The following is a 24,772-nucleotide window of genomic DNA, read 5'->3' as shown; positions in this document are numbered from 1 at the left end:
TTGAAATATAAGAAGAGATCATGCTTAAGTCGAGCACATTGGCAAAGTGACAAAAATCGAAGTTCTCCTATTCCTCAGCATACACAGAGGCAAAATTTTAATGACTCACACGTATGAAATTACCAGTAAGAACTTGCCAATGATGAGATTCATTAAAAAGTTTTGTTTTTGTTCTAGAGATTTAGAAAGGTCTGCAGATAATAAACAGGATGTCTGCTGTTTGACTGTATTGATTAAAATTTCTTAATTAGTATCTTTTCAAGGTGTAAAGGAAAAAATGAATGAAACAAAACAATTAAAAGACCACAATGAACACATTATTGGATAACTAATTTATTTCAGGTACCAGGTAAAGCACTTTTGTATAGATTATCTCAATGCAAAGAGGAGAAAAAAAGAAAATAATGACCTACGTGGCAGTAGATTTTAGTGACTCTAAACCTTCCTTCCATTTATCATTAATAAGGGGTTAAATGAAGGCAAACTCTGGATGTTTGTAAGCAATGTTGATTTCTGTAAGTGTGTCCTACTGGGAGAATGGAGCCATAGGGTCTAATTCTTAGTCCCAAGGATTGTGGTTGCTTTGAAGTTCTCACAAACTTTTTCTTTTGACTGAATCATCTATTTTACAGCATAAAAACTGATTTTTATCTTGAAAAACCTGATGCTAAAAAAAAGGATGACTGTCAGTATCAATTGAAATGGTGGGGAACAGAAACATTCAGTGAATCTTTGCTGTTCATTGGGACATATCTTTATAAGTATATAACCTCCCTAAGACAGACCATGGAGATTAGATCATATCTGGCTATGATATGCTGAATTTTGGTGCAGAAATGAAGGGTAAAATATTTGTCCCCATGGGGACAGATCCATGACTGCATTTTTCAAAATGTCAAGGTTACATTTGAAAAGTAGTTGCAATTTTCTCCCATTTCCTAAAGATAATTCTCTGCTTGCACTTCACACATAAAAATCCATGACTTAATGAAAATTTTCTTCACAGTATTAGGATAATAATTCCAACCTAACATGGCTTAGAGTAGAGTGTATTTTTTCCTTAATCTCCAGATTCCAGCGAATAAAAACATAGTATTGTTGGTGATTTAGTAATATTTTGTCTTTTCAACCACTTCAGTTTTGTAGGAGGTTATAGTTTGTTTCAGAAACTTTGTCAAATAAGCTATCTCATTTTGGAAGTATTAATCTATAAAAGAAGAAAACATATTCCTATTTGTTCGAGATACTTCTTTATAAAACAGTCTACCTCAGATAAATTGAATCTTACTGGATAAAAAATGTACATTTGTGTATATTTGGTATGCTTTACCAAGTCCTGATTTTATATGCAATAGCAGTATAGCTAAACATTGCAGTATACTTTGACAACTATTAAACCATCAAAGTTTATTGTGGTATAAATGTTAAAAATGCTAGTAGCTATTTGGAGGTAGATATTAGATAGTGATGTTTAATGAGATGGAATAAATGGCAAATGCAAAATAAAATTCTCAAATAATTTTAAGGAAAACTAATTTCAGGGGCGCCTGGGTGGCTCAGTGGGTTAAGCCTCTGCCTTCGGCCCAGGTCATGATCCCAGGGTCCTGGGATCGAGCCCCACATCGGGCTCTCTCCTTGGCGGGGAGCCTGCTTCTCCCTCTCTCTCTCTCTCTCTGCCTGCCTCTCTGCCTACTTGTGACCTCTCTGTCTCTCTCTGTCAAATAAACGAATAAAATCTTAAAAAAAAAAACTAATTTCAATTTATTAGAAATCTTTTTTTTTAAAGATTTTATTTATTTATTTGACAGGCAGAGATTACAAGTAGGCAGAGAGGCAGGCAGAGAGAGAGAGAGGAGGAAGCAGGCTCCTTGCCGAGCAGAGAGCCTGATGCGGGGCTCGATCCCAGGACTCTGGGACCATGACCTGAGCCGAAGGCAGAGGCTTTAACCCACTGAGCCACCCAGGCACCCCTAGAAATCTTAATATAAGAATTATTTTTAAAAGTCCATGTAAGAAAATTTTGGAGGATGGTCAGTTGTAGAAAATCAATAACTAGAAGCATTAATTAAAAATTCTGTCACCATGCTGGGAAGTGAGAGGACATATGGACAAGATTTTAAAGATTTAAGTCATTTTGCAGATGTCAACAGGTAATTTGCCTTTATATTGGACAATTATTTTTAGTCCATAAACCACTGATACAGAAAAATGGTATACCAAAATTATGGCCTTTCTGCAGAAATTAAACAGTGTATCTTTGTAAGAAATACTCAAACATGAAACATCATTTGGATTCAACTAAATATTATAATTTGTATATGTTAAAAACAGACATTTTCACATGGATCATCTTTTTTTTCAAGATTTCATTTGTTTATTTGAGAGGGAAAGAGAGGGAGAGAGTGTGGGCACACAAGTGGGATGGAGCAGGGGTAGGAGCAGAGGGAGAAGGACAAGTCAACTCCCCACTGGCAGGGATCCAAATTCTGGACTTGGTCCCAGGACCCTGAAATCCCACCTGAGCTGAATGCAGCCACTTTAACAGAGTGAGCCACCCAGGCACCTCTTCGTGTGGATTGTCTTAGGTCATCTTCACAAGGACCTTGTGGAGCAATTATTTCAATTTTAAAGATAAGCAGATTAGACTTAGAGAGTTAGAGAGTCTAAGGAACTTGTTCAGAATCTCAGCTACTTGATGGTCAATGTGAACCTTAACTGAGCTCTTCTACCCCCAAATACTGTGATTTTCCCACTACCTACACCAACTGAAGTAATTAATAGCCTCATTTGGACATCTCAATAAATATCTTATCTCTTCAGTAAATATCTACAAGATTTCTACTATTTCTGGCATCTCTGCATTACATCGTGGAGATTGAAGAGTTACCTTGACTGATCTCAAGTAAATTTTGTTCTTCTGTATGTTGTTTAATATGTTGTTTTTCTCTGGCTGCTTTCAAAACTTTCAAATGAAGCATACATTTGACTGTATGTGTATAGAGGTTATTTTCCTTGCATTTACTATGCTTATGTTCTAATGAGCTTGAATTTGTACATTTATGTTTTTCACCAAATTTGAGAAACAAGCCACATTTCTTCATCCATTTATTCTGTCCCTTTATTTTTGTTTCCTCTCCTGGTAGAATCACTGCATATATGTTAGGCCATCTTCAATTGTTGCACTTTTTCTGAGTCTGTTCATTTTTTGCATTTAATTCTCTCTTATCTAATTTATTATTTATCTGTCTTAAAGTTCGTTTACTTTATCCTCGATATGTTATTAATCCTGTCAGGTGAAATTTTTATTTCAGATTGTATTTTCCACTTTTTAATTTCTTTTTTATTCTTATAGCTTCTATTACTTTGCTGAGATTTGTCTTTTTATTCATCATCAGTGTATTTCCATATCCATGAAGATAATTATAGTAGCTTGTTTAAAATCTATTCTGATGCCAACATCTTGATCCATCTCTACTTTTGTCTTTGCTGATTGTTTTTTTTTTTTCTTTGAGTGTGGCATTTTTCCATTTCATTGGAATTTGTGTCATTTGGATTTGTGTTCTGGGTATGAATTATACATTGTAGAGATTCTGGATTAGGTTATATACTTTCAAAGAATGTTGTTTTTGACTGTGCAGTTTGACAGAACTCAAACTACATTTTTTCCCAATGTGGTGCATGGCAAGTTCGCCAAATATTTAGGCATAATGTGATGTTTCTACCTTATCTCTCTTTTTAGAAATCCTGCCCTCACTCTACTCTGAACCCTCTTAATTTTTCAGCTGTGTAGTTGTCCCAGACTCTGCTCTTCTTGGTTCATCAGTCTATTAAAAAGGTTTTATCACATCCGTATTGTGGTTGCACAACATTGCACTAATGTTGGTGCTGTCTGTCCTCAGGCTCTGAGTGGTGAAACTAGGAAGCTTACCTAGGATTTTTCTCTTCTAGCAAGTGTTGACTTACCTGTGACATATGTCTGCTTTGCTCAGTCTTCAGTGACCTTAGATAATTGCTTTTCTTTACACATTACACTGTAGTTTATGGAATCATATAACATCTGGTGTTTGTACCTGGCTTCTTTTACTTAGCATAATGCTTTAAAATTAATTTTCAATGTTGTATATATAAGAGATTATTCCCTTATGTTCATATTCTTTTACTATTGAGTAGTATTTTGTTGTGTGAATATGCCACAATGTGTTAATCCATTAACTATTTAATGAACACTTGGGTTGTTTTTAGTTTGGGCTATTCTGAATAAAGTTCTTTAAAAATTCAAAAGAAGATGTTGGGTGGAAATATAGTTTTATTTATTTATTTATTTTTTGGAAATACTTGGTCATGTGTAGGTGTTACATGTAACTTAAAGTATAAATTTTTTTTCAAAAGCAATGACATTATTTTATATTCCCATCAGTAATGTTTGAGATTTCCTGTAGATCCACATTTTCACTTGGTATTATCAGTCTTTAAAACAGTAATCATTCTAGGGGTGCCTGGGTGGCTATATCCTCAGAACCTATTCATCTTTTACCTGAAAGTTTGTACCCTTTGACCAACATCTCTCCATATTCCTCAGCACCTAACTCTTTGCAACCACCATTCTACTCTCTAAGTAGAAAGCCTTTTTCAGATTCCAAATATAAGAGAGAACACATGATATTTTTCTTTTCTGACTAATTTCACTTGGCATTATGCCCTCAGTTTCCACCCGTGTTGTTACAAAAGGAAGGACAGGAAAATACCAGGGACTGACACTGACAGAGTCACCACGATCTGGAGCAATGCTGATCAATGTTTCTTGGGGAAGACAATATAGCACTGCCTCTTGAAGTTTTCTGGCATCAAAGCAACACATGTTGCTTCTGCTCTTATTTTATTGGCCAGAACAAATCACATGGCCCGACCTATCTTCAAAGCACATTCTTACCATGAATCTGGAAGGTTATTGGTTATTAGTCTTCATGTCAACCATCACTCATTAAAAATAACATTAGATAAGGATTCTAATTCAAAATGTGTAGCCTGCATAATCATTTTAGTCTTGTGGTTTTAAATCAAAAGATTATGCATAATATTGGAATATTTAAGAGAACTTGATGTCCATGTCTATAAGTTTATTATGTATAGAAGAGTTAAATATATGAAAGATTTTAAATATGTCTGTAAATTGGACAATTATCCAAATAGATATAGATGCAATTAAAAATATTTAAAGAAATCTAAACTAACATTTAAAAATTTTTAAAAAGATTTTATATATTTATTTGAGAGGGAAAGAGATGGTGTGTGTGCGTGCATGTTCCTGAGAGCAAGGGAGAGGGGCAGAGGCAAAGGGAGAGGTACAGGCAGACATGCTGGGTGAAGTGCCCACCTTGGGGCTTTCTCACAGCCCTGAGATCACCACCTGAGCCAAAACCAGAGTCAGATGCTTAACTGACTGAGCCGCTCAGGTGCACTAAGCTAACTTTTTAATGTGTTTATAAAGTAATCTCAGTCTCCTGAGAAGTGATTGTTAATATTTTTTGAGTTATAAATGGAGTAATAAATTTTGCCTGTTGAACTTAAAAATATAAGAATGAATTAGGTTTATGAATTTATTACTCAAATAAATAAATATTAATTTTTAAAACCAAAGTAAACTTGAACAAATGCTATCCTTTTTGGATATCAAATTCTCACATTTAATACTAGTCAATGCTATTATAATCTCAAGGTCTCCTTTTTTTCCTTTCTGAGCACAAAAGCCTGTGAAATGAATACTATTAGAGATTTAGTATGAAGGACATACTAAAAATATAAAACAGAGGAACACCTGAAGATGCAGTTGGCTAAGTTTCTAACAGAATGATTATCTTTTCTTTTTAGCTTACATTAAAAAAGAGACAAAATTTTAGAAGGAAAAAATACCATGTTTTCGAGACTCTTTAACATTTCTTTTTTACAAGAATAACCAGTACAGGTTAAGTTGACGGGATTTAGTGTAAGTAAAGTACTTACTGGAATTGGATGAGGGTACAAAGAGAAGAAAAATATTATATTTGATGAAACCTACTGTGCACACTTCCTTTAAGTATGGGCCTATGCAGTGATTTACCTCTGATGAGTAAGAGCAAGTAAGATACTCAATAACATATGAGACAATTTATGTAATATGTGTATATTTATAAATATACTTATTTATAAGTATAAATAAAGTATAAAGTATATATATAAATATACTTATTTATAAATAAATATAAATATATTTATTTATGGCTTCATCTGTACCACAAGAGAAATTGTAATGACTCTGCAAAGACCACAAATCTTTTGCATATAAGTCAAAATGTCTATTCCATATGGCTTAGGAATATGTGTAAAGCTTCCATATGGGAAAAGATTTTCTGATACCCAAATAAAGAATCAGGCATCAAAGAACCTACTGAAAAGTTTGGCAAATATTGACAATTGTCACAAAACTTTGAATTCCAATTTGAAAGTCTACATATTCTATTTTGCAATATTCTCTATCATGTTATATTAGAGCTGTTCAGAACTTTCTTCCAAAGCCATGGGATTTAATATATGTTTATACCGTATAAACAATGCATACATGTATATGGATGTATATATTAGCATTCATTTCAGTTTGCTTCCAGTTTACATATCCTACTAGATACCCCAGTGACTGATTATTGCTCTCACAGGGAAACTAAAGATATGCCAACTCTCTTAAAGCAAAGTCCAAAACTTTAGAATAATGCTTATTTATTTGATTTATATAGTTTATTTCTCCCAGAGTGTTCATTTTAAATTAACTCCACATTGAAATAAGTGATCATGCTAATAGCTGACAGGGCTAGGTTAGGCTGACTTTGTCTTCATGTCATTGACAGTAACAAGAAAAAAAAAAGAAAGTCATAGATCCCTTTTTTAAAATACATTTTTTCTTTAAAAGTATTTATTTAAGTTTTTTTTCAATTTTTCTGTTTTTGTTTTTTAAATTTTTATTTTCAGCATAACAGTATTCCTTGTTTTTACACCTCACCCAGTGCTCCATTCAATATGTGCCCTCTCTAATACCCACCACCTGGTTCCCCCAACCTCCCACCCCTCACCCCTACAAATCCCTCAGATTGATTTTCAGAGTCTTTAGTCTCTCATGTTTCACGTTCCCTTCCAATGAATTTAATTTACATTTTTAATTTTAAATTTTAATTTGTTTTTTTAATTTTAAATTTAAATATATTTAATTTAAATTAATTTAAATTTAATTTCATTTTTTTCTTTTAAATGCTGATAAATGCTGTCAGCCCCCAAAACTGTGGTCACATAAAGCACATGCAAAATGAGAAAATGGAATGCAGACTCACAAAAAAGAACCATTTCGCTTTTCTAGGTCCTTGTTTTTAAAGAGTAGAACATTTACTTTCCCAAAAAGGAACAAATTCAGAACGAAAGAGTAGGACGAAAGTCACCTTCATCAGCCTATAAACATATACTCAAACCAAAAACACTGTAAATTGCAAAAAGATGCCAACTGTTTTTAAAAATAAATGGCAGATGACTTTAGGTAAGAAAAACTTTCATGGAAATTGAGGAGGTAGAGGTGTTCAAATTGTTCAGGAGGCACCAAAAGCATATGAATCATATTCTTTTTTTTTTAAAGATTTTATTTATTTATTTGACAGGCAGAGATCACAAGTAGGCAGAGAGGCAGGCAGAGAGAGAGAGGAGGAAGCAGGCTCCCCACTGAGCAGAGAGCCCGATGCGGGGCTCGATCTCAGGACCCTGGGATCATGACCTGAGCCGAAGGCAGAGGCTTTAACCCACTGAGCCACCCAGGTGCCCCACGAATCATATTCTATTGAAAGGAAGGAAGACTGAGATTCTGAACAAAAATGTTTTATTAGGCAAAAAAAAATAAAAAAGTATATGTACATATAAATATAAATGTAAATATAAATATATATAGAGAGAGACATACACACACACGTGTGTGTGTGTTTGTGTGTGTATGCATATATACTATCCCAGTCCTAAACCCCAGCACCTGGGTTTGTGACCTTATTTGGAAATAGGGTCCCTGGAGATGTAACTAGCATGAATGAGATCATATTTGAATAGCCTGGGCCCCTAATTCAGGAGGACTTGTGTCCTTCTAAGGGAGACTGTGGATACACAGATATGCACTGAGGGAGAGGGCCATGTGAAGAAGTCCAAAGTCCAAATACATCAAGCTGGGAAAGGGGCCTGGAACAGATCCTCCCATAATACCTCCAAAAGGAGCATGGTCTACGAGCACTGTAGCCTCTAGAACTGTGATACTGTCCACTTCTGTTGTTTCAACCTCTAGGCTTGTGGTATCTTGTAATAGCACCCCTAGAAAACTAATACAACCCTGTTAGAGGAAAAGTAACCAATCAGAAGCCCATTAGGAATTGGAAAAGAGAAAAAAAATCTACCTATATATATAGATATGTCTATATCTATATCTACATAAATTACTCTTTAAAATATTGAAAACGAATGGACATTTGAAAACCGTGTGAAAAGGAAAGCAAGCAAACAAAGAAACAAAAACTGAGCCCCAGGATTCACTCGAATTTTCACCTGGAATAGTTCTGGATGGTGCGCGTAGGGAGGAGATTCCAAGGAAAAGATGGAAGTCTCCCTGCTGTGAGGAAAGAGAGATTGGGATTCAGGAAGGCTGGAGTGATGAAAAGGCCATGGGTTCAAGAGAAAAATAAGTCAAGTAGAAATCAAACTCTTGGAAAAATACACACTGGTGTCCTCTTCAGTCCTTGCTCCATAGGAAGCAGTGTGTGTCTAAGAAAATACTTCAGGTACTAACAAAGAGTCAAGGCAATGGAACCAGATGGTTGCCAAAACTCCTACAAGGCTAGAGGTCATTGGAGTAACAACCAGCCAGAGGGAAGAGTTCCTCTGGCTAAGTCAGAATATTCTGTAGAGACTGGGTAAGGAGCCTGAGTTAGTTAGTTGTAAAAAGGGTCAGAACTACCTACTAATCTCTCACTGCCCATGTGACAGCCAATAAAAGAAGGCAGACAGTAGCCTCCAAAGGACTCATGTTATAAAAAGGAAGGCAGTTCAAAAGGGAAAGGGAAGAAGGAATAGACAGGAAAAAGAAAATATGCCTAGCGAGGTAGTAGACTCCAAATTTAATATTTCAGCAATGACCTTCAGAGTGAACAACTCAAATTCTGTCCACTTTGTTGTTTCAGCCTCTAGGCTTGTGGTATCTTGTAACAGCACCCCTAGAAAACTAATACAAACCCTGTGAGAGGAAAATTAACCAACCAGAAGCCCATGGGGAATTGAAAAGAAAAAAAGTATCTATCTATATAGATATATATATGTCTATATCTATCTCTCTTTATATATATCTATATATCTAACTCTTTAAAACATTGAAAATGAATGCACATTTGTGAACCCTGTGAAAAGAAAAACAAGCAAAAAAATAAAAAAAAAATAAACTGAGCCCCAGGATTCACTCGGCTTTTCACCTGGAGGAATTCTGGATGGTGAGGGTAGGGAGGAGATTCCAAGGAAAAGATGGGAGTTTCCCTTGTGTGAGGAAAGAGAGATTGGGAATTCAGGAAGGCTGGAGTGATGAAAACACCATGGGTTCCAGAGAGACAGAATTCAAGTAGAAAACAAGCTCTTGAAAATACACACTGGAGTCCTCTTGAGTCCTTGGTCCACAGGAAGCAGTGTGTGTCTTAGAAAATGCTCCAGGGTTCTGACAAAGAGTCAAGGCAATGGAACCAGATGGTTGCCAAAACTCCTACAAGGCTAGAGGTCATTGGAGTTCCTACCAGCCAGAGGGAAGTGTTCTTCTGGCTAAGTCACAATATTCAGTAGATACCCGGTAAGGAGCATGAGTTAGGAGCGGGATGAAATGATCCCTCCGAGAAAGCTGACTCTAGAGCTTCCCTAAAGAAAAGGAGAACAACTGGGGTGCCTGGGTGGCTCAGTGGGTTAAGCCGCTGCCTTTGGCTCAGGTCATGATCTCGGGGTCCTGGGATCGAGTCCCGCATCGGGCTCTCTGCTCAGCAGGGAGCCTGCTTCCTCCTCTCTCTCTCTCCCTGCCTCTCTGCCTACTGGTGATCTCTGTCTGTCAAATAAATAAATAAATAAATCTTTAAAAAAAAAAAAAAGAAAAAAAGAAAAGGAGAACAACTGTAAAAAGGGTCAGAAATACCTACTAATCTCTGACTGCCCCTGTGACAGCCAATCAAAGAAGGCAGAGATTAGCCTCCAAAGGACTCAGGTCATCGAAAGGAAGGCAGTTCTAAAGGGAAAGAGAAGAAGGAATAGACAGGAAAAAGAAAATACGCCTAGGGGCGCCTGGGTGGCTCAGTGGGTTAAGCCGCTGCCTTCGGCTCAGGTCATGATCTCAGGGTCCTGGGATCGAGTCCCACATTGGGCTCTCTGCTCAGCAGGGAGCCTGCTTCCCTCTCTCTCTCTGCCTGCCTCTTCATCTACTTGTGATTTCTGTCAAATGAATAAATTAAAAAAAATTAAAAAAAAATACGCCTAGCGAGGTAATAGACTTCAAATTCAACATTTCAACAATGACCTTCAGAGTGAATGACTCAAATTCTATTGAAAGAAACGACCTCAATAGGGCAATGAAAAATAAACTCTACTTAGAAGGATGCAGAGGCTACTATAGATTTTGTGGAAAGAAAAAGGATGAAAAGGACTAGACCTTACCCAAAGGAATCCTCAAAGGCTGCTTTTCCTAGGTCTTGAGAAGAGACAATGGAAAGACACCTGATAAATGAACAGAGAAAGAAGACATTTCAGAACACAAAAGGACCTTTTTAGAAACACATGGCTATCCTCAAGTTGTCTGCATCCGATGAGAAAACTCATTGAGATCAACCATATTAAAGCCCATAAAAGAAGGCTAAAGACATTTTTTGGAAAGCTTTTCTTTCTTTCTTTGTGAGAGAATGGGTGAGAGAGAGCATGAGAGAGGAGAAGGTCAGTGGGAGAAGCCGACTCCCCAAGGAGCTGGGAGCCCGAGGCGGGAGGAGATCCTGCAAGACCGGGGTCATGACCTGAGCCCAAGTAACTTGCTGAACTAAGAGCCACGCAGGCACCCCTCTCCAGAAATTGGTCCACAACAGCTGAGGGGCACCTGGGTGGCAACCTCAGTGAAGCGCCCAACTCTTTGGTTCTGGCTCAGGTGGTGATCTCAGGCTCTTGAGATTGAGCCCTGAGGCAAGCTCTGGGCTCAGGGCAGAGTCCACTGGGTCTCTCTTTTTGTCCTGCCCTTCCCCCCTCACACTCAATTGTGCTCTTTCCCTAAAACCAAGTATAAAAACCCTTCACAGAAGGGAACAATGGTTGAGAGTGGGAGGGGTGGGGAGAGAAGTGACAAGCCCCAGGGCGAGCGGGAGGTGCCCGAGGTGCTGCCCGCCCTGCCAGGGCCGGGGTCCCTCAGCAGATGCCGCCTTCGCCCCCGCCACCCTCGGTGCTGCCGTGGCAGGGAGCAGCAGGGAGCAGCTGAGCCCAGGGAGTCTTGGGGCAAGCCTCCTTGAGCGGCTCTAGCGCCCTCTGAGTGTGCCTGTTGGGGGGGTGGGGCCACAGGTCGGTCCAGGGAGGAGGTGCGGGGGGCACTCTCTTTCTCCCTTACTCTTGCTCTCGCTTCTTTCTTCAGATTTGCCGGGGAATGACGAGTCCTTTTCATTCCTATGAAAATAGAAGAATTGGCTGATCCACAGATACCATTTTTAGTGATATACAAGTGTATATATAATAACTGATATGGAGATGTACATGTGCACCTACATATATATTCTTTAATCTATAAAGTATGGAGGTTGGATTAAGTCTGAAGTCTCTCGTACAGCTTGATAACCTGTGACTCTTTGATCAATAACTTCCATTTTCCCACAGGTCAGAGAAACGGGAAAAAATGCACATATGAACATATGTAGCACGTTAAAAAATGATCACAAATCCTCTGACTCCCCATTCCCTTTGATTCACATGGGCTATGTGACTGTATTAAACAGTGGAAGAGAGTGGAAGAAACGTGTCAGTTTCAGGCCCAAGTCCAAAAGGAACCCCTCTCTTGGAACATTTGCTATTGGAGCTCTGAGTGGACAGGAAAGAAGTCCAACAACCTTGTTACAAAGACTGCACGGAAGTGGAGGGCCAGCTGAGCCTCATCTCCCAACTGTACCCATCAAAGTCACAGGCATGTGCATAAAGTCATCCTGAATCCTCTAGACCAAGCAGCCGCCTGCTGAAGGCCACCACCCACTGACCTCAGTTAATGCCGTATTAAGCATAAAAATTGCCCCATGAGATCCTGCCCTAATTTCTGACCCCCAAAACATATGTAATATGACAAAAGGGTTGTTTTAAGCCCCCAAATTTTGAAGTCATTACATAACTAATTGGGTAACATGGCAAATACGTATCCAAAATAATGTAAACCAAGGAATATGTTTAAAGGCACCAAGTTATCTTAAAAAGTTCTCTGAACACACAGAAAAACAGAAAGAGACCCATAACTACAGAGAACAAATTGATCGTTTCCAAAGAGGAGGCAGCGGGTAGACAGGCAAAATGTGTGAAATACAGTGGGAGATAACAGGCTTCCAGTTACAAAATTAATAAGTTGCAGGATGAAAGGCACAGCATAGGGAATATGGTTGGTGGTACAGTACGGCGAACACAGCATAACATACAGACTTGTCAAATCTTGTGTTTTATATCTGAAACTAATGCAACATTGTGGGTCAGCTATATTTCAATTAAAAAATCAAAGGAAGTTTAAAAAAATTAAAAGTGAGCTCTGTTATCCAAATAGGACATACGAGATGGATTTCCCATCATACCATAAATTGAAAACGACTTCTCTTGATAGAACAATGCTTTCCTTATCCGTAGTCCCTACTCCCTCCACAAAAAAACAAAAACAAAAACAAAAAAAAACTACTTTCGAAAAACATCTTGGTATTTTGAAAATTATAACTGCAGTGAGTCATGAGAGTGAAAACAAACTGATAATCCACGTTTTCTCATTTCTTATCCCTTTTATGAAGATGATCAGTAAAATCATATGTAAGAATTAACCAGAGAGAGGTCCATTTTCCACTCACTATAATCAAGCTGGAATTCTCAACTATTATTTAGTATTAGTTGATTCTGGTGGCAAATGCAAATATGGTTTCACTTCTTGGGCACATGAGGAAGATTTGGTCGGTGAAACAGACATACCAGGTTGGCCCAGGCCTGCACTTCCAGGGTTCAGGAAACTGCAAGATACAACCTGACACTTAAAACTTCCCATCAACAACTACCGCTGCCCCTGCAACATCTTGTTTCTTCCCACAGACAGCTCATACTGAGACCTGTCCACTGTCAGGGTCAAGCTAAAGGGGGATGCCCACAAACTAGGTGGGAAATGAGAGGATGCAACTGCAGCTCTGTGGGGATGCCTAAGGCCCCGTCATGATTCTCCAGCACAGATGGGGGCAGCCTGCACCACATGGGTAGAGCTCTAGGACACAGAAAGTACTGGAGTGGCAGTCAACAAACAAATGTGTTTGTGTAATATATAAACCCCCATAGGGTTGTCAATTTGTGGGATTCACTTTTTCTAACTGTTCACCCCATGACATACAACTTCAGGAAACCCAGAGCCCATGGATTATTGTTGAAGGGCACATTCGGACTCAATCAAAGTGTAACTAAGCGTAATCATACACATAAATACAAATATCATTAAAAAAATCAATACCACCTCAAACTTTCTTTTTCATTCCCAAATGAGCTTTTATGTGTTTTAATATCAATTAATGTGCTTATAGAACTGGTAAAAAACAGTCACTGATGAAATTTTAAAATTACCACTCTGCTTTCCCTAATTTCTGTTGATGTACTTTTATCTCACACAAAAATGAATTACTAAGGAATAAATCATACTTCACTGAACACATTTCAGCTGAAATGATGCACCAAGATGTACAGCTTTGGTCAGGCTTATACTGTTGTTGTCAACATAGTATATGGGGTGTAAGAGCTACTGTCTTTTCCTTCTCCCATGAATATTAGTCCTAACAGATTCTTCACGTGGAAAGAAAACTTAGTCTAGAAGATACACTAATTCCTCTCCTCCCTGGTGAAAAATACTGTTAGAGGTATTAGTTTTAGATAGAGAAGCAAGTTCACTTTGGAAAAAAGCACACACACACAAAACCCTCAAACATGACCTTTAATACAGTGATAAGGGTGAAAGTGTAAACTTCATTTGGAAACAGCACTCAAAATACTGTGTTGAAGGGCCTTTACAACAGCGGTATACTCTTGAAAAGATTTTTCAGATCAACTGATTGAATCATATTTAATTTACCTAGGGACAATTAGATAAAATTTAAAATTCCAAACAAAAACTTTTAGGACATAAATAAAATTATATGTCCTTTTATTCCCGCAACTATCTCCAAAATCTAATATTCAATGGTTTAAATTGCTGCATTTCTCATTTGCAATGCCGATGAAGAGAGGAACACAGCAGACACATGTGAGATGAGGTGTGAGGCATAAAAGGGAGTACAGGAGGCAACTGATCAGCTGAATAGCGACTGCCCCAAAGATGACCATACCCTGAGCCCAAGAAGCTCTGAGTACTTTACCTTACCTGGCAAATGGGATTTAGCAAGCATGATTAAATTAAGGTGTGTGTGGGGGGGAGAGATTATCCTGGATTACCTCGGTGGTCCCAATGTAATCATGAGGATCCATAAGGAGACAGGAGGATCAGAATCAGAAGGCAATGTGCAGTTGGAAACAGAGGGATAAAAGGTGGTGCAATGAAGGGCCACAAGTCAGGGAATGCAGGCAGCTTTAGAAGCAGGACAAGGCAAGAAAGTGGATTCTCCTCTAGAGCCTCCAGAAGGAACACAGGCTGTTAACACCCTGATTTTACCACACTGAGACTGATTTTTGAACTTCTGACCTCCAGAACTGCAAGATAATCAATTTGTGTTGTTTCAAGCCACTGAGAATTTGTCATTTGCTACAGTGGCACTAAAAAACTACTAGAAGAACTCACTGAGATGTATTGAGTCTGTACAATGGCAGGGACCATTTCTAGGTAGGACTATCTTCAGGGTGTGGTAGTACTGGGTCTGGAGAGTAGACTGCCAGCATCCTTCCTCCCTCCTCCTCCCTGAACCCCAGAGCACTGTGTGCCTCCTCCACTGCAGCCCAGGTGACTCACAGGAAGCTGGCCCCATCCACACGACAGGGAAGGGTTCTGTCATGGAAGCCAGTCATGTTCCTCCTGGGCCATTCACACAGCCAGCTGCACGACAGTCAGTGCCTTGTTACTGTTCTACGAGAGACAGTAACCTAGGTTGTCCCACACATACAAACGGGAAGGGCTTTACAGAAATATCTGGGTTGTCTCTGAATGTGAACAAGGAAAGCAGTGCCCCCACTGCGGGCAGCCATCACACAGTCAGCAGGGGGTGGAAGACAAACTGGCCAGAGGGAAAGGGCAAAGTAGGGAAAAATGGAGAAAATCATGGAGACAGTGTGAATAAAACACATTCTCTGCAAGCCCTGTCATGAGCTGCTTCTTCATGAGATTGAAGGGTTTTTTTTTTTTAATCTTTAAGACAGTTTGAGTTAGGATGAAACAACCATCCAAACTGATTCAGGAGGTCAGACTTTATGGAAACTAAGAAAGCCAGATAATAAAAGTAGATGACTCACATGTGTGAAAAGTTTCCTTTCCAACTAAGGGCAGGAGGAAAACTAGAACCTTGAACTTGTGGTTATTCCGCTATTCTTGCTATTTTTCATCACTCAAATGTATTTCTCAAGAATGAGGAATTTATTCTCAATAAATACAGTGATGGTTCCCTGAAAATTTGTAACCAAGTAGGGAACAGTGTCAGAGTCTCTAAACAGATGGTTTTGAATTGACTTAACAATCACACAAGATAGACTGTAAAATTTATCAAAGAGTGGGGCTCAGTTTCTTATATATGATTTCATGCAAATTTTTGTCTACCTGATGATTTTTAGTTTTTGTCTACAGGGTGAGTGAATAAAGGTGTCTCAACATGGTCCAGAACTAATGGTGTTCCCTGGATCACTATGAAATCCAGGGTCATTTCTGTTTCCTTTTCCATGAACTTCTCCTTCCTCTCATTTGGTCTGTTTTTCAATCGGACTGTTTGTCTTCTTCTCAATTTGTAGGCACGTCAGAGACATGAACTCCTTGAACAGCTGATGTTACAGATGCTTTTCACAGCCTGTTGCCCACATGCAGCTTTACTCTTTTTTGATATACAAATCTTTTTCAAATTTTTAAAATAAAGTGGCATGTCATTTCTTCTATGGTCTGTGGGTCTTATCTCTACCTAAGGTAGTCTACCACTTCCCAAATTTTTACATGCCCCTAGATTGTCTCCAAATTCTTTACCATTTTGTTTGTAGAGTTAGAACTTAAACCAATTTACAATGTTAATCAATCTGACATCTGCTTACATATGTGATAGGAAGCAAGAGTTATAAGAAAGAGAGTTCTTTCAGCTCTGAGGGATAGAGCTTAAAGTCAATATTCGATGATACTCTGTCTCATTTTCTAGAAGGAACTGGTGGTTTCTGTTTGGAACTCTGACAATTTTTTCTTAGTCCCTGAAAGTCACATAGGTTTATGTCTGTTTTGGTTTGAGTCTGTTCAGCTAATTCTCCCTGGGACTTGAAGGCTTTCTGAACTGAAGGCATGACTGTTTTTCAGCTCAAGTAAATACTGCATTAGTTCAGTTATAACTTCTGTTATTTTCTCCTTTTGTCCTCAGGATACTTGCAAGGTAGATTTGGACCTGACCACAGATCTTACTTATTCGTTTCTCATTTCCATCTCTTTGAAATTTTCCTCAGTGTTCTGGGATATTCCTTTGGAAAATCAATTTTGTGGGTCACCTGGGTGGCTCAGTGGGTTAAGCCACTGCCTTCAGCTCAGGTCATGATCTCAGGGTCCTGGGATCGAGTCCTGCATTGGGCTCACTGCTCGGTGGGGAGCCTGCTTCCTCCTCTCTCTCTGCTTGCCTTTCTGCCTACTTGGGATCTCTCTCTGCCAAATAAATAAAATCTTTAAAAAAATCAATTTTGTTCTCAGCAGTGATCATTACTGTTTACAGGGTTCCTATTACATGTTACAACTAGTGAATTTAAGTTTCAAATCTTTCTTGTATTTTTATGTTTTAAAAGATTTATAAAATTTATTTGACACAGAGAGACAGAGAGAAAGTGAGCACAGACAGGGTGAGTGGCAGAGGGAAAGGGAGAGGGAGAAGCAGACTCCCCACTTATCAGGGACTCCCCACCCCCCACCACAGGGTTTGATCTCTGGCAGACATTTAACCAACTGAGCCATCCACGCACCCCAAAGCTCCCTTTCAAAATCTTCAGTAAGTATTTTGCTGCTCTTTACTGTAACTGTATCCCCCTCAGACTTCTTGACAATAAGTTTCTCTAGCTCTGTAGTCAGTTCTTAATCAATGAGGACACGTGCTCTGGACCTCAGTTTGGTGCTCCTCCACCAAGATGCTACCTGCCACTCAGGTGTGTGAACTCTTGCAGCTCAGGCCTAGTCACACTTTTGGGAACTCTGGGGCATCAGCGAACCTGCTCTAAGGGAACCATGCTTTGTGCATAAAAGCAGGCCCCTGCCATGAAGCAGCTCCTCTCAAACCTCCCCAAGTTGTCCTCTACACAGCACAAAGTCTCTAAGCAACTCAACCTGCTGGGAAAGCCCATTTCTCTATGACCAAGGACCACAAGAGAGGGAAGGTATACCATGGGCCCCACACAGAAAGAGGTCTTCACTGAAAGCCTTCGAAAGAGAGTCTGCCTTTTCTTCCAGGCATTCCATCATGGCACCTCAAAATCCTGAGATGCTCTTCCACTCCTCCCCCTGAGATGCCAAAAGGCACTTGGCAGTCAAATAGGTCCTTCCCACAGCCCACCTACATGATTCTTGAGGGCCTGCCTGCTGCTTGGGATGGGTGAAGGCAACACAGGCCCTTGGTCTTATGCTCTGATGTCACTGGTTCTTGAGCAAAGGAAGGAAAATGAGGGTCCAGGAGACTGCACATAACACCATGTTCTCAGAACATCTCCCTGGCCCCCAAGATCACCTTGTCATGGCAATATCAGCAGAGCATGGCAAGTGCTACCTCAGAAGTCCCTCTGACACCTCAGCAACAGAGAGAGAGCCCACCCATAAACATAATCCCTAGAACCCGCATTCTTTAGGAACCAAAACCCCTATGAGTCAATTACTTTGGTATGTGTTAGTGTATTTTTACCTATGTAAAATATAAGAAAAAGAGGAATGACATACCTGTATGATTTGGGGCAATACAGCAACTCGATTTTGAGTGTTTTGGATTATAGCTAGATACCTTTTTTCCAAAAAGAAATTTATAATCCATTTAATAAAAACAATGTGAATTGCCATGTATGGAATTTTTATACTATAAATGTTTTCATTGTCTTGAGTTGTAGTAATGTACATACACTGGCACTCATCTCAAATGGGGGATGTCTGGAAGGAAACAGAATACATGATTAGGGGAGTGAGTGTAACCCACCACCCTAAACAGTTCAATTTTTCACAAACATATACTTCAGCTATATATTTGATTGGATGAATATCAACTAAAACTTTAAAATTAAAGTACCAGAAATTATTAGGGATGACATTTTTTGGTAGACTTGTTTCTGATTCTGCCTTGTGACCTGACAAAGGTGGGATGGTGGCTCCTGTTACTGCTTGCTTATTATAGCTATGGCATACAGCGGTGGAAGTACTAAGTACTAAGCCACTAGAAAATTTGAGAAAGGATAAGCAATTCTAATAGTAAGGATATTTTCACATACATTATAACTAATTTAATATTTTAGGACTGAAACAAATCTAGAAGAATGTATAGACATTCTTCATCATTTCAGGTACTTTAACATCCAATACTACCCTAATCAAATCCATGGGACTTTAGTTTTATAGCCTTTTCCTTGTAGATGAATCTGAAGAATAGAATCAGTATAAACTACTTTATGTCTGAAAGAATTCATCTTTGAGTATCAGACTTGACCAGCTCCACAGAATTAATAACAAGTCCCTTTCTTGGTGCAGCCACATTGGGAAACTGTGGAAATTCCTCAAAAAAATTAAAATGGAGCTGCCCTATGACCCTGCAACTGCACTCGGTATATACCAAGAAGATACAGATGTAGTGAAAAGAAGGGCCATCCGTACACCAATGTTCATAGCAACAATGGCCAAAGTCACTAAAGTGTGGTAAGAACCAAGATGCCCTTCAATGGATGAATGGATAAAGATGTGGTCCATATACAATATGGATTATTATGCCTCCATTAGAAAGAATGAATACCCAACTTTTGTATCAACATGAACTGGACTGGAAGAGATTATGCTGAGTGAAATAAGTCACCAGAGTCAATTATCATATGGTTTCTTACTTCTGGAGCATAAGGAGTAACACAGAGGACATTGGGAGATGGAGGGGAGAAGGGAGTTGAGGGAAATTGGTGGGGGAGACAAACCATGAGAGACTGTGGACTGTGAGAAGCAAACTGAAGGCTTTAGAAGGGAGGCAGGTAGGGGGCTGGGTGAGCCTGGTGATGGGTATTATGGAGGGCACGTATTGCATGAAGCACTGGGTGTGGTGCATAAACAATGAATTCTGGAACACTGAAAAGAAATACAATAATAAAAAAAAAGTCCCTTTCTCCTTCTTTAAATTTCATAATCAATACAAAAAGTTACATGGTATTGGACTTGAGCTACTACTACTTGCTGTATGTCCAGCTCTCTTACTGACTTTCTTTTTTTTTATTTTCATCATAACAGTATTCATTGTTTTTGTACCACACCCAGTGCTCCATGCAATTCGTGCCCTCTATAATACCCAGCACTTGGTACCCCGACCTCCCACCTTTTATATACCTGGAGGCACTTGCATGAGGCAGACAAGTTCTCAATAAAGAACTTTAATTTCAATATATTAAAGTATACTATGTTTTCCACAGTGAATATAGACTATTTATCAAATCAGAAACAAGTTCTGAAAAAAATACCCATATGCAGATAGCTAACAAATACACAGCCCGGTACCTCTAAAGGTTAGTACTTCCACATATTTCAAAAGGCATCAAGTTTCTGCTGTTTTCCCCTGATCCAAGCATGCACATTTGTGTGTATGTAAGTAAACACCCAAAGACAACTGAATTAGTAGTCCACATTCACCACATAGATTAATGCCTGTTGTGATCTCTTTCCCTCCCAAATTGTTTCTGATTATTCACTTTAACTAATTTTGCCTGCTTTCCAATAATAGGGAGAAGAAAATTTGCTTCCCCACCCCAGCACCAATCAAAGGGATACTTCTGTCCTGTGAGCCTTCATTTTTCATAGGGGAAAACAAACAAACAAACAAACAAAAACCCAAAAAACCCTGAGCAGTGAAACTAGAAATTCCCTCATGTTTCCTTCCTTTCTGGAGCTTACTGCCCTTAGGTTGCACACTTGCCCAAATATTGGCCCCTCCATAAGAAGCTGTAAGTAGCACCTAGTGGATGAAAGATCCAGATATAAGGAAGGGCTACTCTGGGCAGTTGCATGGCCTGGGATGGTCTGCCTCACCACTGGGCAAGATCGGGGGTCTGGGGTCACCATACCTCAACACCTTTAAGAGAAGATTTCAACAAGAATGTTTATTTCAACATCTTTGCATGAGAAAATAAACATTGCCTTCAATAAACAGTTTCAATTAAAAATTAAAATTTTAAAACATAATTTTAAATATAATTATACCAAGAAGAATCATGACACATGTTGAATTATTTTAGGAGCCACAGTCTTCCTGAGGTACAAATAAATAGTTTGTACAAATAGGTAAAATCATTTATTAGGAAACTTTAAACCTCTTACAATAAAGTTACCATTAAATATAAGAATAAAGAGACTATTTTGCTTAAAAATAAACAAGGGTCACTTTGAAAGAGAATGGCAGCTTCCCTGTGGACATCCTCTATACCCAGCCCAATTAATACTTACCAAGTATAAGTTTGTAGATTTTGCTAACATGGTAAATGATGGAAATAAATGAGGAAGACAATATTTTCAAAACAGTGTAAAAAGAACTTTAAAACAAGTATCTTGATTCTCCTTATTCTTCCACTCTAATTTGTAGCCTTTGGATAATATGTGGGAAAGAACATATGTACATTTAAATTTTAACTTAAATGTCTACTGAAATAAAATGCTATCTTATTAAAATTCCTATCCGAAATTTAAAAAGTCATGGTGACAAATAATGTTGACAATCATGTAATGTAATCCTATCTTAAAACTCAAATGATGCTAAGAATGAATATTTCAAAACTAAATGGTTCACTTTGTTAAAAATATTCTTACTGAGTATTAAAAAAAATCACCTAATGGTATCATGTTTTTAAACTCATTCTACTCATCATGCCTGTATTTTATCCCACCAGTTTTCTCTAATGACTTAGCATTCTTTCTTGTCTGCTCTCCTCTCTCATTTCCTTTCGCCAGCACCAAAAACACAAAGACTCCAAAGTCCTGAGAGCAGACTGGAGTATCCCTTTGTCTTCTAGAAGCTGTGCATTTTGACCCTACTGGTCCATTCCACCTGCCCAATAGGCAAGATTGCCCAATAGGACAGTGCAGTCAGGAAGGGAGGCAAGGACAGAATCTTGAGGGATAGCAGAGAGAAAGAATCACCTTAAGAAAACTGGCAAGAATTCCTATCTTACATTGAGGTCTTTCATCCATTTTGAGTTTAATATTTTGTTCTAAGAACACAACTCTGGGTGGACTCCCAGATGGCTCCTCAGTGGGGACACATCACCAGGAAGACAACACCATGATTAGAATTTAGAATCTTCGGCACCCCCACCCCAACCCCTACATTCCCCCAGAGAGGGGAGGGGGCTAAAAGCAGAGCACATCTATGTAAGGAAGCCTCCATAAAAATCCTCATAGCAGGGACGCCTAGGTGGCTCAGTTGGTTAAGCAGCTGCCTTCGGCTCAGGTCATGATCCTAGAGTCCTGGGATTGAGTCCCACATCGGGCTCCTTGCTCATCAGGGAGCCTGCTTCTCCCTCTGCCTCTGCCTGCCATTCTGTCTGCCTGTGCTCGCTATCTCCCCCTCCCCTCTCTCTCATAAATAAATAAAATCTTTTAAAAAAATCCGCATAGCAGGGGTTTCATGAAACTTCCAGGTAAGTAAACATATCCAGGTACCAGGAGGGAGATGAAACCCAGCTCCACAGGAATAGACATTCCTGTGCTTGGGACCTTCCCAGACTGTGCCCTTTGTGTCTCTGCATCTGACTGTTCATCTGTAACCTTTATCATACCTTTCATAAATTGTAAATGAAAACAAATGTTTCCCAGAGTTCTGTGAGCCACTCAGTTGAACCAGAGGAGGGGTTGAAGGAACCTCTGATTTGTAGCCAAGTTGTAGAGAAGTTGTGGGTAACCTGGGCCCCTCCTACTTGTAACTGGCACCTGAATGTGATGGAACAGTCTCACGGGACTGAGACCTTAACCTGTGGGATCAGATGCCATATCAAGGCAAACAGTGTCAAAGCTGAGTGAAACTACAGGACACCCAGCTGGTGTTGCAGAGTTGCCTGGTGAGGGAAAAATCCACAGCCTCAGCCACAGTGTTAGAAGTGAAGTGTTCTGTGTGAATGTGGTAATATGAAAGCAGATGGGAGAACTGAAATGTTTCCTTGACATACACTCTCACACAAAATATTATGTATGCCAGGTCTTTGCTGATGTGATATAGCACATATTCAAGTTCTAGTGAAATATCATAAAGAGTCAACTCAAAAAACAAACAAACAAACAAACAAGCAAACATACAAAATATGGATGAGCTGGGAGAAAATAAGCAATGTTTCCTCTTTCCTATCAAAAGGAAGACCATTCCTGAATTATCCAAGATTTTCTTTTACCTGAATAACCATACAGTTCAATAGTACTGGAAGGAAAAAGCATGTTTGGTCCTCAGCGATCCTTTCCCCTGATATGGCCGGCAAGAGTGGAGTGATTCTTGTGGATATATCTTTGCTCCAGAGTGGGGAAAAAAAGGAGTTCTTTCACCAATGTTCAAAGGGTTTTTAAAAAATGGCCTTCATTAAAATACATCTGCCCCTCCTTTGGAACCTGCTCACACTACACTCCAGGCCAGCAAGCATCAAGGGGTTGGAAATATGGTACAAAGTCCCATGAAGCCACCTCTCCCTCTAAACTATTCTTCTCTCTGCCAAATTCTGCTTTGGTCAGCCTAAGGATCAAATACCTGTCTTTGGGCAATAAAGTGATGTGCATTAATCAATCATTGGCCCTAACTGGCAAGTTCCTTAAAAACTCATGGGACACAAATGGTTGCCATGACTTTCCCAGGAAGTAGCTACTGTCTTTCCATGAATGCAGCATGAAAATACACAGCTGGGTGAGCAGATGAATGTCCACTCGTGAAACAATCATGCTGAGGACAATAAACAGTAGTTTTGGATGGCAGATTTAAATTTCATTCACAGCCAAGAAAACACTCCAGATACATGATGTGTCTCCACTTCCTGCTGTTTCCAACATCTGTTTCCATTCTTGTTTCTACCACTTCAGTAAATGTCTCCTGTCCTCATTGCATATAAAAAAGGCTCTGATTCTTTCTATTCTAATGTCTGTAAGACATTACTGTGAACAAGAGCAGGGGATAATTCCTCCTCCAAACCCATCTACGAAATAAAGGGTTCTATTCAGGATCATGACAAGCTGAGGAATCCCTCAAGAGAACTTCCAGAGTCATTTCAACCTGTAAGGCTGGCTAAAATGTTCCTCACCATCTGCCACACCAGGGCTAGGACTGATGAGTGTCTCCACCATGCAGGTCCCTCTGGATGACATATCGCTGGGAAACCAGGCACGAGGCAAGCAAAAATCAGCACCTGCTCTTCTGCAAAGTTTGTCTGAAGTGCTTGAAGCCACAGAAGAAAGAGATTGACTCCTTCAGATCTTACCTAAAAACAAAATTAAAGGTGACAAAATTAAACACATGTTTATGCAGAGATGCACTGCAATGCAGATTCAGTTCTGAGAAAGAAAAACTAGAAGTTAAAGGTACTGTTAAACTCCTGCACCCAAGTTCTTAGTGACAAGGAAGCAGGCGTGCTGCAAGAAGCCCAAGGGTGAAGAGTTGGGGTCTGGAGCCACAGTGCCTGGTTCCAATGCAGGCTCTGCTTTTTGCTTTTTGCTAGCTTAGCTGTGGCCAGTGGAGAACCACCAAACTTCTCCCTTTGCATCAGTCTCTACCTCTGAAAAATAAGGATGATAAAAGAATTTACCACAAAGTGCTGGCACAGGGATAAGTGACTTATAACAGTGCCTGTATCATCAACTGTCATTTAATCACAAAAATAATGCAAAGACAATCGTCCTCCAAATTTACAGTGTGCTTTGAATAGGGTTTTTTCTATTATTATAGAAATGCATATGTATCATGAAAAGTTCTTGAAAAATCTCAGAGCTAAATAAGACCTTAAAGACCTGGCTCAGTTATTTGACCTTGAAGCCCATTCACCAGGCATTTCTACACCAGCCCTCCTTTTTTTTTTGCCTGTGCAGATAGCTACCTCGAGGGCTGCCGCCAAATCATCACTT

At 39.2% G+C, this 24,772-nt stretch overlaps 1 long non-coding RNA gene across 1 annotated transcript; it reads right to left on the bottom strand.

The window, feature by feature from the left end:
- Nucleotides 1–10,725: 10,725 nt before the first annotated feature.
- On the bottom strand, nucleotides 10,726–24,019 carry LOC131821110 (uncharacterized). The gene is made up of 3 exons (XR_009349832.1): nucleotides 23,956–24,019; nucleotides 11,654–11,709; nucleotides 10,726–10,785 (listed from the first exon to the last, which is right to left on the bottom strand). It is a non-coding gene; the product is annotated as an uncharacterized LOC131821110 (long non-coding RNA).
- Between the last annotated feature and the right edge of the window lie 753 nt (nucleotides 24,020–24,772).

Source organism: Mustela lutreola, chromosome X (genome assembly GCF_030435805.1).
Source record: "Mustela lutreola isolate mMusLut2 chromosome X, mMusLut2.pri, whole genome shotgun sequence".
Taxonomy (NCBI): Eukaryota; Metazoa; Chordata; class Mammalia; order Carnivora; family Mustelidae; genus Mustela; species Mustela lutreola.
The sequence above is the reverse complement of the archived record's forward strand: the minus strand, read 5'-3'. Positions and strand labels throughout refer to the sequence as shown.